At 41.5% G+C, this 17,467-nt stretch overlaps 1 protein-coding gene across 3 annotated transcripts in view; it reads left to right on the top strand.

Annotated features, from left to right (window-relative positions):
* tmem132e (transmembrane protein 132E) overlaps positions 1–17,467 on the top strand; it is a 390,488-nt gene that overhangs the window by 61,352 nt on the left and 311,669 nt on the right. The window contains exon 1 of one of the 3 annotated variants that reach the window (XM_083986691.1): positions 9,891–10,003. The exons of 1 other annotated variant lie outside the window; for it this stretch is intronic. The gene's annotated coding sequence lies outside the window, so the exon portion shown is untranslated. Of the gene's footprint in view, positions 1–9,890; positions 10,004–17,467 lie in introns of those variants that run through there. One more of the 3 variants, XM_083986690.1, reaches the window with a different exon arrangement.

Here is a 17,467-nt window from a genome sequence, read left to right as displayed (position 1 = left end):
GATGGGCCAGTGTTTAGTCAATTGGTCTGCCTTAGCCTTTAATGAGCTAGTGTTTAGTCAGTAAGTTTGAATATTTAATGAGCCAGTGTTTAGTTGATCTCCCTCAGACAGACTGACTGAGTATGCACTCAGCCATTAAACGCTGGCGGCTGCTCTCTGGGAGAGGGTTTAGGTCCTACTCTTAACTCTTAACAACACTGAGCCCTTGGTTTTAGTTTGACAGTTATCAGTGTAACTGAAACCTACTTTTATTTCACTGTATCAACTGATGCCACTCTAACGTCTGTGCAGTGAATCTCAAGTTATAGAGTTAACCTGCTCGCTTGTCTTTGAACCCCACTAATTAAAATCGGAAATGTCATTTGTTACATCCATTCACGAATCAAATTGTACGACTTAAAGGTACAATATGTAAGAAATCTAAAGCAACTGGCCGTAAAATCCTCCTAATATGTCACAGAGACTCAGGAATAATGTTCATATAACATGATGAACTCACCAACAACAATAGTACAGCCAGAGTATTCGCATTAAAAATCTTTTTTTGCAGACTGCAAATCATGTTTATGTTTTGAATTTACGTGTTGGCATGTTGCGCCACCTAGCCCTCTCTCCCAGTAACGGCGGTGTCAGTGGCATTTCAGCCTCCGGTCTGGTCCACTGAGCTGCCGCTACGACTGGGAGATAAAACAAGATCACTGTGTTTTGAATTTGACTGCAGTAACCGTTTTTGGCCACATTCTTACATATGGCACCTTTAACATTTGCAGTTCTATTCAGGGTTATGTGCTTTCCCCTGTTCCCTTTCTGCTTTTATGTGCAGTAGTTCCCAACCTTTTCCAACTTATGTCTCACTTGAGAATCTCATGAATTTTGGTGAATCATTTGTAACACCATAATAATTCGGACACTGGATGGTGCTTTCTTGGATCACTTGATGGTTTACCTTCAGTCTCTTGACTCTCTTACCATTCAATTCCTCATTTTTTCTACAGTTAATTGTTTTGACGCTCCCTTTGTTGCCATGGATGTCATCTTTCATTCCGCAGACTGAGAAAACAAACCTTTTTTGCTGTGCAATTATGCCCTGATCCAGACAGGAAGCTAGGGAGAGGGAGAATGGGAGTGCCATGCAGGACAGGGTCAGATCAGGGTTTGGTCCATTTGGTACATGCTCTACCATAGGGCTGGGACGATATGCTTTTCTCCCGATTCGATTCTACTACGATCTTTTTGGATGCCGATTCTATGATATTGCCGATATTCTCAATTTTTAGTCTGCATTTTTAACACCAGTGAAACAGTTGAATGATTATGATTGTCTACAGACTATTCCAGGAACCATATTTCCCCAAAAAATACACATCACATGTAAGTCAGTTTTTAAGATTTATTCTGCAGCAATATATACATATGTTTACTCTCTTTTCAAAAGCCTGGACTGCATAAAAGAGGCAAAAATAAGAGTATAGAAAAAACAGGCTTCTGAAACCTTTCTGACAAAATGAGATATAGACTGAGGTAAACTGCTACATTTTAACATTGTGAGTCACTGAGGCACTCCATCAAAAAGTATTTTTAGTACTTTAAAGATCATTTTGTTGAGCGTTTCTTAAAATCTTTAATTTGCGAAGGTTCCATCTGCTCACTTGCACCTTTGGAGCCTCGGCCCACAGGTTGTCAACCACTGCACTAGAAAACCACTGATACTGTATACTCAAATCTACCAAACATCCAAGGACAGTTTGTGCTACTTGACAGTTGTACTATTGTTGCAGACAATTGATCCATATCAAAGAAAATTTAAATCCTGTACTCATTCTTAGTTTGGGACTGTTTGATATAACCTTTTTTTTTTTTTTTTTTTTTTAAGTTTTATATTTGTATTGCCATCAGCCTGTGGTTTGTTTGTTTGGTTTTTGTATGTTCTGGACAAAATTTTAGTCAGTCACAGTTAACATTTAATTAGCTGGTCTTCAGTCATTTTGTCTCAATTATGTATCGGACAAGTCACAATATTTCACTCCATCTTGGCACTTAATGGGCCAGTCTGTTTGTAGTTAATGGGCCAGTATTTACCCGATGAGTGTTTATTTTTTAATGGCCCACTCTTTTGTCTGCCACTTTATCACTGCATTTAATGGGCCAGTGTTTACTTGGTTGATCTTCCATGTATTAATTTGGATGTTTTTGACAGTGTAAACCTGCCAAGCTGATAAAAATGTTGCATCCATTCCTTAATGCTTAAATCATAATGTTGCACCAGGCCATGAATTCACAATGCCGATGAATTCAGTAAACACAATAAATACACAAATTGGAAATGGTGCAAGTCATTCAATGCAACAAAATTACTTAGTGGCCTATTTCGTAGTGCGGCTGTATCAGATACTAATTGATTGGAATGACAGAGCAAATGACCTGCAGGCGCTATCACGACCTCCTGTTATGTGGCGCTGATGAAAGTGTGTATTGGTATCCATGGGGTTCATGTGTGTAATTTGTCCAGCGGTGCGTGCAGGTGTGAGGTTTCATTAGATTTTATTGACTCTGTGTATTGACTTCTGTCTGTCTGCCTGACTGCCTGTCTAAGGGCTTTTTGGTTTGGTTGACTGTAAATAGATAAGAGGCTGGAATGTGATTTGTTCATGGTCGACACATTCATCACAGCGTTAACACAGTTGTCGCCTGAACCCCCATTTAAAGAGTCTGCGGTCTTATCACACCTGCATCTGTGCGTGTTAATTACACAGTTTCTGTTGTGTACTAAGCGGCGAGCTATTCAAGGTCCCCCACTCTGCTGTCACACTCAGGGAGAGTTTCTTTTGAAAGGACCAATTCCCACCATGACTAAATATTTACAATGAAAAACTCTTATACCCGAGTTTAATCACCTCAAGACTAATGCTGTGTCACAGCGTTCATCATCATTCAACAACAAGATGGCCTCTAACTCTTGAAAGAGAACATTTTTGAGTTGAGTAGGTGATTGAAATAAAACAGCAGCAGTGTTGTAGTCTGTGGGTAAAACATTTTGTGAAAGCTGACATTTTCTTTTTACAGTCAACTACAGCTGTCAAAATGATCTGATAGGAAACAAATTGAACTCTTGACTGTGTGTTTATTTGTTTCGTATTACTTCAAATGATTTATATGTGACGGCATACAGTGCTAGTCGAAAGTTTGGACACACTTCTTTTTAATTCATTTTTACACTGTCAATGTATACTTCAGACATCAAAACTATGAAGGAACACATATGGAATTATGCCAAATGCAGATATTATGTAGTAAACACAAAAGTGTTTTGTGCTCAGCTCCTCTGGGAACTTTAAAGAATCTAAGATATAAAACATATTCTGCTTTGTTTGACACATGTTTGTTAAATACATAATTCCATATACGTTCCTTCATAGTTTTGAAGTCTTCAGTTTGACTCTACAATGAAGAAAGTAATACAAAGAAAGATAAGAAATAAGAAAGATAAGAAACATTGAATGAAAAGGTGTGTGCTTTGTTTTTTTGCGATTTAAATTCACATTCATAACTTATGCAGATGTTGAGCAGATGTCAGTCATTGGGGCAGAAACAGATGTTTGTATTTTAGTCGATTATCAAAGATATGTAGTTTACCACCACAGAAAATGTGCAAAGATTAAGGTGTCACGACACGTAATATTTGCTGAAAAAGTACTTAAATCAGTATTGGTTTAGTCTGTAATTAATCGAGTAAGTGGTCCAGCTCTAAAACATCTGGCAGGAATATGTACAAGGAATGTCTATCTCGTTAATTGGCTTTTAAAGGTTCATGAGGCAAGAAATGCACATGCGTTTTAAGTTTTTTACTGCTAATGGGCGATGAAGCGTTCAAAACCAAAAAGAATGAGCCCACTCGCGTATCTCTCCGTTGCCTTGAACAGGCTGTGTGCTGCATAATGCGCTGCAATTCTGGGTCCGAATTTCCCGCGCTGTCCGCGGATGTGACGTCAAATGACGCTGCATGCGCGTCCTCGACAGCTTCGGCTTTCCTCCGCTTGCGACCAGCGGTCGGCGGATGTCTTGCAGCCTGAACAGTCATGTGAGCAGCGAGTAGAGAAATAACGTCACTTTTTTAAATTTTAATATTTTTTCATGCAAGAAAGTGACAGTTTAGAGTCCCAATCTGTTGTCAGTTTATCCAAATAACGTCTGACTAAGTAGATTTGCTCCGACATTTTTCGGAGGAGTGCAGAGCCACACACACGCAGCAGCAGCAGCGGCTCGTCACAGAGGCTGCAGCCGGGGAGCTGAGCTCATCGGCCGGGCAAACTTTGTCCTCCTTACAGGGAAGAAAACGAGCCAAGTAACTTCCCCACAGGTTTTTAGACGTTTTCTGCCGGCTGGTTGAATTGTTTTTAGGAGATAAATGCATTAGTGCATTAGTTCATTTGAATGAAAAGTGGAGTTTCAGGTGTGTGTGTGAGCAGCGCAGCCTTGGGGCTCGATCTGTACCTACAAAAATCACCATATTTAGGCTACTTCAATAAATAAATAAATAGTTTTACAATGAGCCGATTGATTCATCCGTGGTCAGTTTATCCAAACAACGCTTGTAAGGAAATTCTCCGACGTGTTCGGAGGAGCAGAGCCACTAAAGCAGCCGAGCGGCAGCAGCGGCTCACAGAGGCGGCGGCGGCCGGTGTGCTGACCTGATGCCTGGGCGGTCAACCTCCCAGTGTCGCGGTAAATTGAGTACTGTACAATGAGCGCGGCACGGCGCATTTACTGTTTATTAACAGCCAAGCGCGACGTGCGTGCGTGCGTGCGTGTGTCGTGAGACAGCAGGTAGAGGGGCTGACTGGCAGAGATGAGAGATAGTGAAAGCTGTTCTTTTTTTCTGTGAGAGACTGCTGCGGCGGACCCAAACGAAACTGTGGCGGCTGATTAATGGAAAACACTGGTATAGTAACGTTATGCCGTTTCCAATTCAGCCACAGTGTCACTGTCACAGCATCAGCTGCACTGCTGTGGAGAGTTGATGCGCGCTCCCGCACCAGCTTGGCTGACGGCTGCAGTAACCCTGACGGCCGCTACGGCCGTTGTATCGCTAGTGAGTTTTATTCCTTGATCTTGCCTCAAGCTCCTTTAATGATTATCAGACATATCAATTGATAAAAGTATTTATTTGCAATTAATCATGCTTTTTATATTTTTACAAAATGTCCTATTTTTAAGAGTTATTTCTCAAGGGTTTAAAACTGGATGCTGTTTTTTGCAAATGCAACTTTATTATTCATATACTAAAAACAATGGAAAAACCGTCTCTACATTTGGCATAAATATAAATAAATATACTCAAATAATTACAGCTCCATCTGAGTGGTAACTGTTAGCAAACATGGTTTATCTTGTTTAGCCCTAATAACTGCACAAAGTTGTTAAGTTAATAGGAAAAAAACTTTTTAAATCTCATGCTGAGACTGAAGTCTCGGCACCAGGCTTTGATCATGTTTTTAATAACATGTCCACAACATACAGGCAGCTCTCACACACCACGATATCACCTCCTCAGGGTGTCTCCCAGCATCTGGCACATGAGCTGCATTAGTTACTGTAGCTGTATCAACTAATGAAAAATAAAGTCCTTTAGACGACTCAGATTTTTGTCTCAGTTGAGCATCACACAAGTGTCTTCCCTGATTACCCCACCCCCCACCCCCCACCCCCCCTCCTCTGCAGCGGCTGATCAGTGAAATCTTGTAGTGCGGTGCTTGACTGGAATGAAAACCTGGATTGTCTGGGCGCTCCGTGGATCTCTCGAGTTCGAGAGAGCAACCGTGTAGAGGGCAGAATCCTCACTCAGGCTTTGGCAAGACTGAGAAAGAGAGGGAGGGAGGGAGAAAGGGACGGAGGATGTTGGGATGGGGTGGGTGAGTGGGTGGGACAACAGCTGGCGATATGAAGGCTGGCTTGCAGCCAAGTCCTACAAACTTTTTTTTTTTCTTGCCACGGACAAACTGTGAAATAATGAACTTTAATACAACACGCGACACGCTGCCAACAATGTTGTTGAACGAGTGCTGTGGGAGTGACACAGTGTTAAAGCTGCATCTTATCTCCTTTCTCTTCTACTCATTTGCCTCTCGTCTCTTTTTACTCAAAGGTGTGTACGCACGCAGACACACACACACACTCCTTTTGTTTCATTTGTCTGAATGTGTTAATTAAACACTAAAGTATGAGCTGGCTCTTGTGTGGTTAGATAATAGTTTTCGTGGGAGGAGGATCAGATTTCCCCTCCATTTAAAGTGGGACACGACCCTCTGTCCTCCCTACCTACTCTCTGGGTCTTGACAGTGGTGCTGCAGCAGCAGTCAGCACAATACTCAGCCAAGTCCAGCTGACATGTGGCAACAAGCGTCTAACGTCTACCTGATCCCAACACTGAACAGGTGCCAGGAGTGAAATGTGGAAGTCTTTTGTTCACACAGCTCAAAAAAAGGCATGAAAATCCCAGTAAAAAGTTGCCATAAAACTTTAGCATTGCTTCATTAGCCTCGTTGTTTGCCGCGTTATCACAGCAACTCTGACATTTAATTAACCATCGCTGATCACTGAGAGAGTTAAGATCATAGTTTAATTTTATAATCTGGATTAATGACACTTTGTAAAGTAGATTAGACTGTTGTCAACAGTGGAAGCACAGAGCAGTGGTTTTCACTCCTGTCATAGTGTAAGCTGGTGGGTGTTAGCTTCTAAAAAGAACTGAATAAAAGCAAAGGTGATTTCAGTGAGTAGTTAATGGAAAGTCAGTATTTTAGTTGCCTTTCGCAGTAAAAGCCTCGCAGTCCAGCTGATAGCTTTAAGATAGCTGTGAGATGTCTTGAGTAATTGCCACTGTCATGAAGTTTTTTTTTCCCTCTTTCTTTTTGTAGGTAATAACTTCTTATCCTCCTCTGGCACTTTTCTCCAGAAAAAATCTTTTCTCAGGAACTCTGGAACTTTTTTGTTTTACTAAAAGGAACAAGAGTCTGACTTGAGTTCCTGCATTGAGAAAAGTCATTGTCATGGTAGCAGTGCTCTATAGTGGCCCGGGAACTGTCACGGCACTGTTTGATTTACTGAGTGGTGCTGACTGCGCAAACACAAACCTCCGGGCTGCTACAGCTTCTTCGCAGTAAGCAAGCAGCCGTGCCACTAAAATCAATATTAGGGGCGGACGTTTGTTTCGATGTTCATTGAAGTTAAAAACAAAAGTTGTGCGGTCAACTTACCGACAGGCCTAAAAGAGGGTGAGATGAGGAGAGAACCGAGAGAGAACAACAGACACTGAACGAGGCTTTATTTATTATTAGTGTGTTCATGTACCAAAGCACACAGCAGATAGTCTGGCACTTTGAAGGCAGGTGCATCTGTCTCCTTTTCATTCAAATATCTCAGACGTGCAAAAGTTCACCACAAACAGCAGCATGACAAACAGGATTTAGTTGTTATTTGGTGTGTGTCCAAATAGCACATCCAGATAAAACTTCCCTCTTTTTTTCCCCCTCTGCACTGTTTGACTAATCTTCACTGTTCGTCAGATGCGGCGGAAACGGTTTTGTGTAGATCTTAAGAGCCGCGGGCACTAATCGTCGTTTGGATGTGCATGCGTGCATACGTACCCTTCATCCTCCCGCCGAGCCGCGGGAAACAAGTCTGATGGACGCTCACACATTCTGTGTCACGTTTCCCCTGAATCAGTATTCCTCATTAGATTGAGTTCAATTCTAAGGTGAAGCGTAGAGCGGAGATAGCAGTCAAAGAAGCAGTCAAGGTTAAGTATGCTCCCTGTGTGTTTTATTTATTTATCTATTTGGCTTATTTTGGTTAAATCCATTACATGCAGCATATTTAATTCAGCGGAACTAAGGCCTCCTCCTGTTGCAGCTCGAATCACAATTAGGACTTTAATGAAGAATGTTATCTACAAGACTTTTTTTTTATTGAAAAAAGACAAAATAAATGTGGTGGTTGTTTTTCCCCATTCATGTGTATCATTACATTTTGGACTCTGTTTTCGTTGATTGCTTTGCTAAATTCAATTTAGCAGGAGCTGAGCTTCAACATTACACTGTAAACAGAGTTGAAACAAGACTGGCTGTTGAAGTCTGGAGTGTGCATTAAGTTTTTTTGTCATGTCGTGCATGCGGTTCGGTGATAGAAAAATTGCCTCCCCTAAAAAAGTAATTCCAATATTTCCTACACTCCACTGGTTGTTGTGTTTGTCATGAAGTGTCCTGCCTCCTGCAGAGGACACTGCATTTCAGCTTTCTGTCTGAGAACAGTCATTTTGTGTTGCAGATTCCGTCGGTTTGGTGGCAGGGTGCAGATACGAGAGGAAACAGTGCGGTGCTGGCAGTCTGAGAAGCTGTTTTGCTAAATTGAGTGGAAGTGGGTCAGAGTGCACTCTGGTTTCTTCGCTAATGAACAGATGACAATAACAGAAGTGGAAATTAGTAACAATTCACTGCTGTAATTATGGTAGAGCGCAGTCTAAGAAAATACAACCTTTGAAAAAGACAATAATCTTTATTTGCAATGACAGTAGATTGAAGTTCAAGTAGATCAGATGTTAAAGGTTTTAAAGGGTGTGCAGGCACAAATGTATTTATTTATTTTCATAAATAGCAAAGCTGAACAGAGATTCTGGATGCAATCTATTTGTTTAATCTATTTCTAGGCTTCAGCTTCTTTCACCTCCCTTGTACTGCCTGAAAATATGAATAAACAGTACGATAACAGCAACACAATATGATTGTCTTCAATGGGTGTCTTGTCCATTAGCACCCTGCAGCAAGAATGCCTCCACTGCCTTTTCTTAACAACACAAAAAAGTGTCTTTTAAAAATTGCTTAAAAACACAAAACAAAACAAAATAAAAAAAACAACAAAACCAAACATGCCTTCTGAGAAAAACACTGCATTTATTTTCTCTGGCATCTTTTGTTTCAGGCGTTTATTAAGTCCTTTTCTGTTGGATTTTATGGTAATGAGCTGGTGTGTGCCGCGTCCAGGTCCTATGACGATCAATAACTTTAAGCCAGCAGAATAAATGCTTAGAGCTAGTTATTGTTTTAATACTCATGTGGGTTCAATTGACTCTCAGTCATGCTAACCGATGGTCTGTCAATCACAAGTTTAGACTGAGGTGTTTCACTCCTCAGTTACTTAATCACTTGTCTATGCCCCTGCAGTACTTGACTGCTTTGACAAGTAATATGGAATCATGAAACCTGGAGCCTGTTAAATAATTACTTCACCTGCTTTGCTCTGTCCCATAAATACTGATCGTGTACTGTAGATGCAGCATATATTTTAGCAGGTGCAACAGGGCATTCAAAAGTCAAACTGCTAGACTCACAGCAAGAAATGCAATCAATTAAATCAATAGATTTCAATAAAGCATTTTTTTCTTATGAAATTTCATCCTTGGTTTTGGGCCTTTGGGAATTGTGTTGTAGCCATGATGCTGTAGAGCACATTAATTCAACAGCTTCCATGCAGAACAGGAGGTGCTATCATAGAATGTTGAAAATCAACCATTGGTGCATTGGTAAACACATGTCGACAAAGGTTTGTTTCTTAGCCTCATTATTTATATTCTCAGCACTTTTCATGAGACTGTGCGCTGCCGATCGGCCTTTTCAAGGTTGAATAACAGTGAACATGAGGCTGAGTGTTCATCAAACATGGCTTCTAGCCTTGTCCTACCTTGGGTCAATGCCTTGTTATGTGCCAGCTAAACTGGTAATTGATTTGCCGGCTAGTATTGCCCAATGGTGTCTGCAGACTAAAGCAATAGGGTCAGCTCTGCAGAGAGATGAGTTTATTCACCATTCATCGATCAAGCAGTCCAACCAAGATAAGGAGTGGATGCTGAGTGGAGCAGAGTTTCCAAACAGAGAGCAGACACTGACCTGACTATAAACACAGTGGCCCTCCTGAGCCTGTTTGAAACTACGAGCAAAAACCTAACAAGAATGTAAGTAATATTTAGACCTATTGTTTTTGATTCATGCTGCTAAAGTACAACTAAAGCTTTTATTGTGAAGGAGCTGCAGCATTGCTGCAACAGACAGAGAGGACAGTGATGGTGGTGGTTCAGTATTTGATTAAAAACATCAAGATGTGGTCTCTTTTAATGACACTTTTTGTACTGCCAGTTTAATCAAGTGTTAAGTATTGTGAGGGAGAAAAGGCTAAAAGAAAAAGCAGCCACAGCGAGTGGCGACGGTCCAATTTGCGAGAGTCCGTCTTGCGTGAATAATTCTATCTTCAAAAAGCAAGTGCAAATTAGTGCAGGTGTAATGAAAGAAAAGTTATGGTAGGTCCAAGAAAAATCTAACAAGTATTTGACTGAAGTATCTTAGCATGAATTTTATAAAACCATCATCAGGGAAGCAGCACTTAATTAATTTAGAAACAAAATGTGATGGTAAGTTGGAAAGACGAAAAGCAGTAATAATGAATGAACATAGTTTTGCTTTTGAAATTGGCACTAACCAATTTGCCATGTTGATTGTGTTCTTCTGATAAGACTTTCATTGCACTGTCTTCACTTAGTTTGGATACAACACATCATCCATCTTTGTCTATTTGGTCCTTCTGCTTGACCGGTTCCTCTGTCTAGGTCCGCCGTCCTCTTCCTACATCAACTTCTCTTTTTCTCATGTCTTTTGAGGTTTGCTCGATGACTCATGGCGCAGTAACACAAGAGTCAATGACTCCAGACGTAGTCATGGATTAGTCTGTCGAACACGTTGCTCCAAAATCTCCCACAGATGTTAGCTCGGGTTGAGATTTGTTGACCATGACGTTCACAGCAACTGACTCATGTCTTTTTCAAACTCTGCAAACCTTTCTCTGACCCCCTCCTGTCCTTTCAGAAAAGTTTGACTTTTGTCTTGGCTTTCCTCTCATTTCATCTTGTTCATGACAAATTCCTTTCATTTCCGAGTGTTTTTCTGATCTTAGACCGATCTTACCAATGAACCTGCTCATTGTGGGCCATGATTTGTATTTAACCACAGATGGCAAATGCCGGATCACGATTAATATGCTCCAACAAAGGTCATGGACTCCTTTTTACCATGTATTATGCATGAATAAGGATTTGCTGCTTTTGCATCACAAAAAGAAGGTGTTTAGTTGTTGGGAGCCAGTTCCCCGTTCATTTGTGGTGCAGCTTATCTTAGAAATGTGAAATCAAGCACATACCTCGTACTTCCACTCCACTTAACTGGGTGCATGTTGGTTCTGCGAGCCCCATTTCCTCTCCTGGTAAAAGGAAATCTTCCATTGCAAGTGACAGGATGTGACAGTTGTACTGACTGCTCTGACAGCGGTAACTGACACTGAGAAGTAACAGCAGTGTTAGTTTATGGTCTATCAATAATGTCACGCTCAGCACTTATTTGCTTTGGCCCGAGAAACGGGGGGAGATGCCTAGGTTGCCTTTTTTATTGAGTTTCCCTTCAGGAGCCTTGAGAAGCTCTCGTCTGACAGATCTATTTGGCGGAGGTGAACACGGCGTCAGTAACAGATAAGTGATGTGTCCGCGCACCCTCTCCCTTTCTGTACCTTTTTATCGCTCTTATTCACACCCGCCCCTTCCATTTCCGCTCGCCTCCTTTTTCTAATCTGTGTGGGACTCTGGGAGGCTTTTGAACACGTCCGGCATTTGGACTACATGACTCCGCAGCTCCCTCGCTCACACGGAGTGTCTGTATGTCGATGTGGGTACAGCTGTGTGATTAGCGTGGGTGGTTCGAGATTGGTGAAAAGGTCAGAGTTCATTGACTTCATTGACTCAAGAGTTCATGGATTTTGTTTCACCTCTCCCTGTTGGATAATTGATTGGATTGCCAATGCTTATGATTAATGACTGCATTCAGGCATGTGTGTGGCCCTCTAAACAAGCACTCCATCATTGTGATGCCTAAACAGTCCTTAGTCCCCGTTTCCTACTGTTTACTAACCTTGTGTAGCTGCAGTATTTATTGAGTCATTCGGATGAGCTGCTCAGAGACATTGAAGATGTGCACTAGACTGATAAAGACAAGCGTTTCCGCTGTGGTCAAAGGGATACAGTTGTCTATTATACTATCTTAATGGATAGTACTTGTTTCTAATTAGCCGGAAGGTGCATAACTTCATGCCTCATTACCACTGTGAATAAATCTAAACAGGCATAGCAATATTGTGTTGATGTAATTTTATTTAAACACAGTTACACTGCAGGATTTTAATATTGGCTTTAGGTGTTTGGGTGAACAAGCTGTACGCTGGAGTCATCTGAGTATTTTCTGGTCCTTTGTCAGCAGAACCGTAGGGTGGGGCAATATGATGGTATATGTGTTGGGAGAAGTGTGTCCACAGGCAGAGATTTGGCAATACTGTTTCCACCACAGTGCCCATCCTCCCTTAGTGTCTGCTGTACTGTCGGGGCAAGCGGTGCGCATGTGAATCCAGGTAACCTGCAAGGTAACATGATTTGAGCAGCAGGACTGTTCACTGTGTTCTCATGTGAGAGTGGCAGTTGATGGGGGTAATGCACCATTTGCCATCCCCTGCAGAAAAGAATGAAAATATGGAGAATGAAATTGGAAACAGAGCGGGAGTCACCGATCCAACCCAAGACAATGGATGCAAACTTGTTACTAAAGAGAGCTGTTTGCTGTGTAGAGAGAATCAGTCTATGTGCCTACTTTGATTAAACTTATTTTGATTTGTTTTGAAAGTCAGACACTTTGACAAAAAGCTGCCTAGGTAATGTCAGGTAATACTTGTTATGATGTCAACAATAGGTTATGTCAGGTTTTGTTGACCCATCCCTCATTACAACAACATCACACCACTGTCTTTGCTACTAATCATTTATTAAATCTCATCTTTTTAGTAGTAACAAGTTGTTTAAGCAATACATCACGACAAGCCGTGGTATACGCTCATTATACCACAGCTAACGGGCGTTCTTCGGCCCGACATGAAGCGGAGGGACGAAAACCCCCTTAGCGTGGTATGAGCGTATATCACAGACTGAAGTGATGTATTGCTTTTATAAAACGGTTACCAATAATGGCAATATGAAAGAGGAATACACAATCAATTTCATGTAGTTTTCATTTAATCTGAAATACATATTATCTAATAAAATAGCTCCGCTGTTGTTAAAAAAAAAAAAAAAAAGTCCCCCCTCTCTGGACATTAGCTCTGCATGTCGTCTTCTCCTCCCTGACGCGGAGTGATATGCTGTGATGAGGCTTTAGAATAGTAGCTGTAGTATACGCTCATTATATCACAGGTAACAATTAATCAGATTGTCGGATTGCACCTTTCCCTTTTATAATGGAAATTATATCAAACCTCCATCTTAGTTTATACTTTTCAAGTGGGTGCCCTCCTTCATTAGTGTTTCTCTGATTTGAGCCCACGACACCTCCAGAGGGTTCAGCAGTGTCCCGGGCTCACCCCCTAAATGCCAGCTACTCACTTGAGGGCCCAGGTGGACTCCTTCCTCTTTAGCCACAGCCACTGACTCCCCCTTTTCAGCAGCTCTGGAGAGTTCTTTGACTGCCTGCTGGGCATCACATTTACACACACATTATACACACATTAATGTGATGGTTAACAGTGATGGTGCTTTGAAGTAATTCATTTGATGAAGGAGATTTGAAGATCTTCAGATGAAAAGGCACATATCCCCAGTGACAGGATGTAAATATGTATACAGGATATGAAACCTTTCAATCAATATACAATAGATTGAGCAAAACTGCTAATCATCCCAACTGTGATCTAACTTAACAGTGAATTTACCAGAAATATAACAATAATAACACATAATGCACATTTTAAAGTCTTTGTGTGAAGAGAAATGAGTACAAAAAAGAAAAAAAAAACCTTCAAATATTCTCACTATCAGACGGTTAATGGCTTCTCAGAGGAATGTTTCATGCTAGTGCGTCATTTTACAGGAACTTGTTTATATCGAACATAAAAAGATTTGGAGTGTATGAGTCTTCTGTAGTGCGTACGCACAGGGCTCTGAACCCTGTGTTCTTCTTTCATTCCTTCACTTTCTGTTGATGTGTTTTTGCGGGATTAGTCTGCGCAAAGCATCATCTCTTTTGCATTACCATCCCAAGATGCGAATGAGAAGCAGTGGCTATATATCTGAACTGCATTACTATTACTGCAGCCTTTCATTTGGATTTTTTTTTTTTTTGCAATAACTCTCTAGTGCCAAAAGGAGCTGGCAACATAAATTTTGAATCAACCTGTATGAAGTATAAAGGAGTAGCCAGGAGTGCATGCATACGCCCATGCATACACATGCACATTCACATCCTTGCGCACACACAGACAAACTTCCTCCAGGGACCGGAGGAATTAATAATTCACATACATTTCCGGCACATCTCATGTGTTCTCTTTTATGACATCTCCGAAAGCCTGAGAAACTCAGCCTATGGGACGGAGATCTGTGGAATCATTACAGCCCAGCAGTAACGCTGCAGCCTCCTTAATGAAGTAGAAGATGGATTGATGCTGGGCTGGGTTATTGCTATTCAGAGAGCCCTGCCCATCACTCTGTGGAGGGTGAGCAGGACACGGGAGAGCAGCATGAAGAGAAAACAGAGGACACGGAGGCTAATGAAGGGACCTCTCTGGACACTGATAGCAGCAGCAGCAGCAGCAGCAGCAGCAGCATTGTCCTCTCTCCTTTAGTGCAGATTCTACCTCCAGTCTGCAGCAAACACACCCCCTCCTCCTTCCCAGTGCCAGCAGCTCATATTATCTTCCATGCAACAGTGCTTGCTCACTGCTGCAAGGCCTCCTCCAGATAGGCCTTGTTTATCACCAAGATTTTTTTTTTCTGAGGACTCGACAGATGCACACACTGCCATGAAAAAAAGATGAGAGCTGTGTCCTTTTACCCTCATTAAAAACTGGACTGATTCCTGAACCTACAGTAAGCTCTCCATGCATCCCGGCTCCTTGCTGAGATAACAATTGCAGGGTTTATCTTAAGAACACACGGTATCGGTTGCGGAGCAGTAAATCTGGCCGATGGCTTATTAAAGTTTTAGATTCACACTCGATGCAAGTTTTCTTCAGTTATGGTCAGAAACACCACATCCATTACCAGATAAACTCCCACTAAATCCCTCCGTCCTCTCTCCTTCCTGGGCTTGCTTTACTTGTTTTATAGGCTGCTTGCATGTCCATGTGTTCCCTTTGTTCCCTCCCAACTGCACTTACATTGAGTGATTACCCTCTTCAGACAAGGCAACAAATTTGACTTTGTCTGAGAATGGCGCTTTCTTTCCTCAGTAATGGCACGTCTATTACTGGAGAAACAAAGTGCCATGTGTTGTTTGTTTCTGCCACATGACAGAGGGAGCAAACAGGAGAATAGATTGTTTACGGAGCCGAGACAACTGAGGAATGCTTTAGTCTGCTTATGCGTTTTGCCTTTATTAAACATCTGCTTCAGTAGCAGCCATATTGTATGGATCATACATCACTAGAGCTATGTCGTAGACTTTTGCATGCAAATGTACTTCACAGATTATTTTGGGCGCATGCTGCAGTAGTACAATGATAAGTTGATTAATTAATACAGAATTAATTGTCTTGAAGCAGCCCACATGTTAGCATTAGTTCTGATATCTTCAGTTTTGTGTAACAATTTATGGTATATTTCTAGATTAGGGACAAAAGAAGACCCTTATTTTGGAATAAAAAACACCTTCATCAGAGATATGAAAGTGGTAACAGACTCATTACAACAGTAAATACACATTGACCTTGACTTGTTTGAATTGAACAGTGCACTTTAGGAGTGAATCAGGCTGAAATTTACATAAAGCAGATGAAAACTTGAGGGAAAGAGCTGTAGCTTCTGCTTCAGGTTGGCGAGCTGTTTGGAGATGTGAGACAGCTGCATCTTTTATGCTGCGAGCTTGTTTGCCGGCGAATTGAAAAGGACGTTTGACAGAAGCTTTATTTTTAAATGTGATTTTCCCAGAGTTATTATTTTTAATATCTATAGTCAAATACAATTTTTTAATATGGGAGAAACAATGCAGAAAACGGATATAGTCACTAGTAACTGTGGTGGGTTCATCTGGGGAGCCATCATGAAAAGTTTCAGTGGAAGCCAGGACTCAGTTAAACAAGCCGCTTCACGAATTCGCAGCAGCACCTTGTATGAGCTCAGATCTCATTGTTCAAAGCAGGTACTGTAGTCTGCTGAGGATAATAGACGGGAGTGGGAGTGTGGGGTGTCTGCGCTGCAGGTGATTAGGGATCCCATTGTTTCTTTCACCCAACTGGCCCCCTCACCTCAGAGAGGATGTCAAACAAAATATCCACTGCTTCATGTCCACCGGCATCATGGGACATAGCTCCAGCAGAGTCCCTCAGCAGTAGGAGAACATGCTCCCTGCAGCACCCGGTCCTGTTCACACCCATGTATACTTAGCTTGTGAATGGACCACAGATTAATTCATTAATTTATTTCCACACAACACCATTTAAAATTCAGACACTTCTAATAGGACGTGAGTGGAGAAAGATATGTTCAGAACCAAGCAGAAAAAAAACAAACAAAAAACCTCTCCGCAAACTCTGCCTCCTATATTTCCCACAATCCAACTAATTGCATCATTTTGTTGGACCCTCCCAGCTTGGTAAACACCTATGTCTTACAGTCTCCATGCCCCCGGTTTGTAACACAGGCTTTCTAGTCTAAATGTGTAGTCTCCAGGCCCGGGCTGAGGTAACCCTCAGGCACAGTAATGTTTTCTGCATTTGGAGCTGCCAGGGCGCTGCTGAACACTGCAGCTTTGATATTTGAATCTCTCTAATCCTAACCTGACATACAGTTTAGAAATGCTTGTGTTCACTATTTACTCCCAGAAAGCATGACACTAGAGCACTTTACAAAGGCCTTTACATAATGTATCGACTTGCCTCAGAGCCAATGAGTTACAATTGAATTAAAGACCATACTAGTGATTTCCATCCAGCAGCCACAACCTGCACTCTGCCACTTGTTCTCAGGTTTAACAACAGGTTAATCAGATCATTTGAAAATGAACAAACGACAATCATAGGAAACAACACACACAAAGAAGCCAATGTAGTGATAGCCTGTTGTAATGGCAAATCCCCATTCTTTAACGTAACCTGGCGGAATATATTCCAGAGGATAAATAGGAGCCATGTTCCACATTGTACTTGAATATCATGATAAATAGAGAACAAAATATGAGTGTACACTGTATTCAGCACATTAGAAACCACTGTAACATTAATAAAAGCAGGAAGCTATCACTGGGTTTACTTTGATAAACCCAGTGATAGTGTAACATTACACCCACTACTTATAACCTCCCTTCATAGCAGCTCTGCTCTACCTGTGTATCTACACATCGTT

This window comes from Trachurus trachurus (assembly GCF_905171665.1).
Source record: "Trachurus trachurus genome assembly, chromosome: 14".
In the NCBI taxonomy this organism is placed as follows: domain Eukaryota; kingdom Metazoa; phylum Chordata; class Actinopteri; order Carangiformes; family Carangidae; genus Trachurus; species Trachurus trachurus.
The sequence above is the reverse complement of the archived record's forward strand: the minus strand, read 5'-3'. Positions and strand labels throughout refer to the sequence as shown.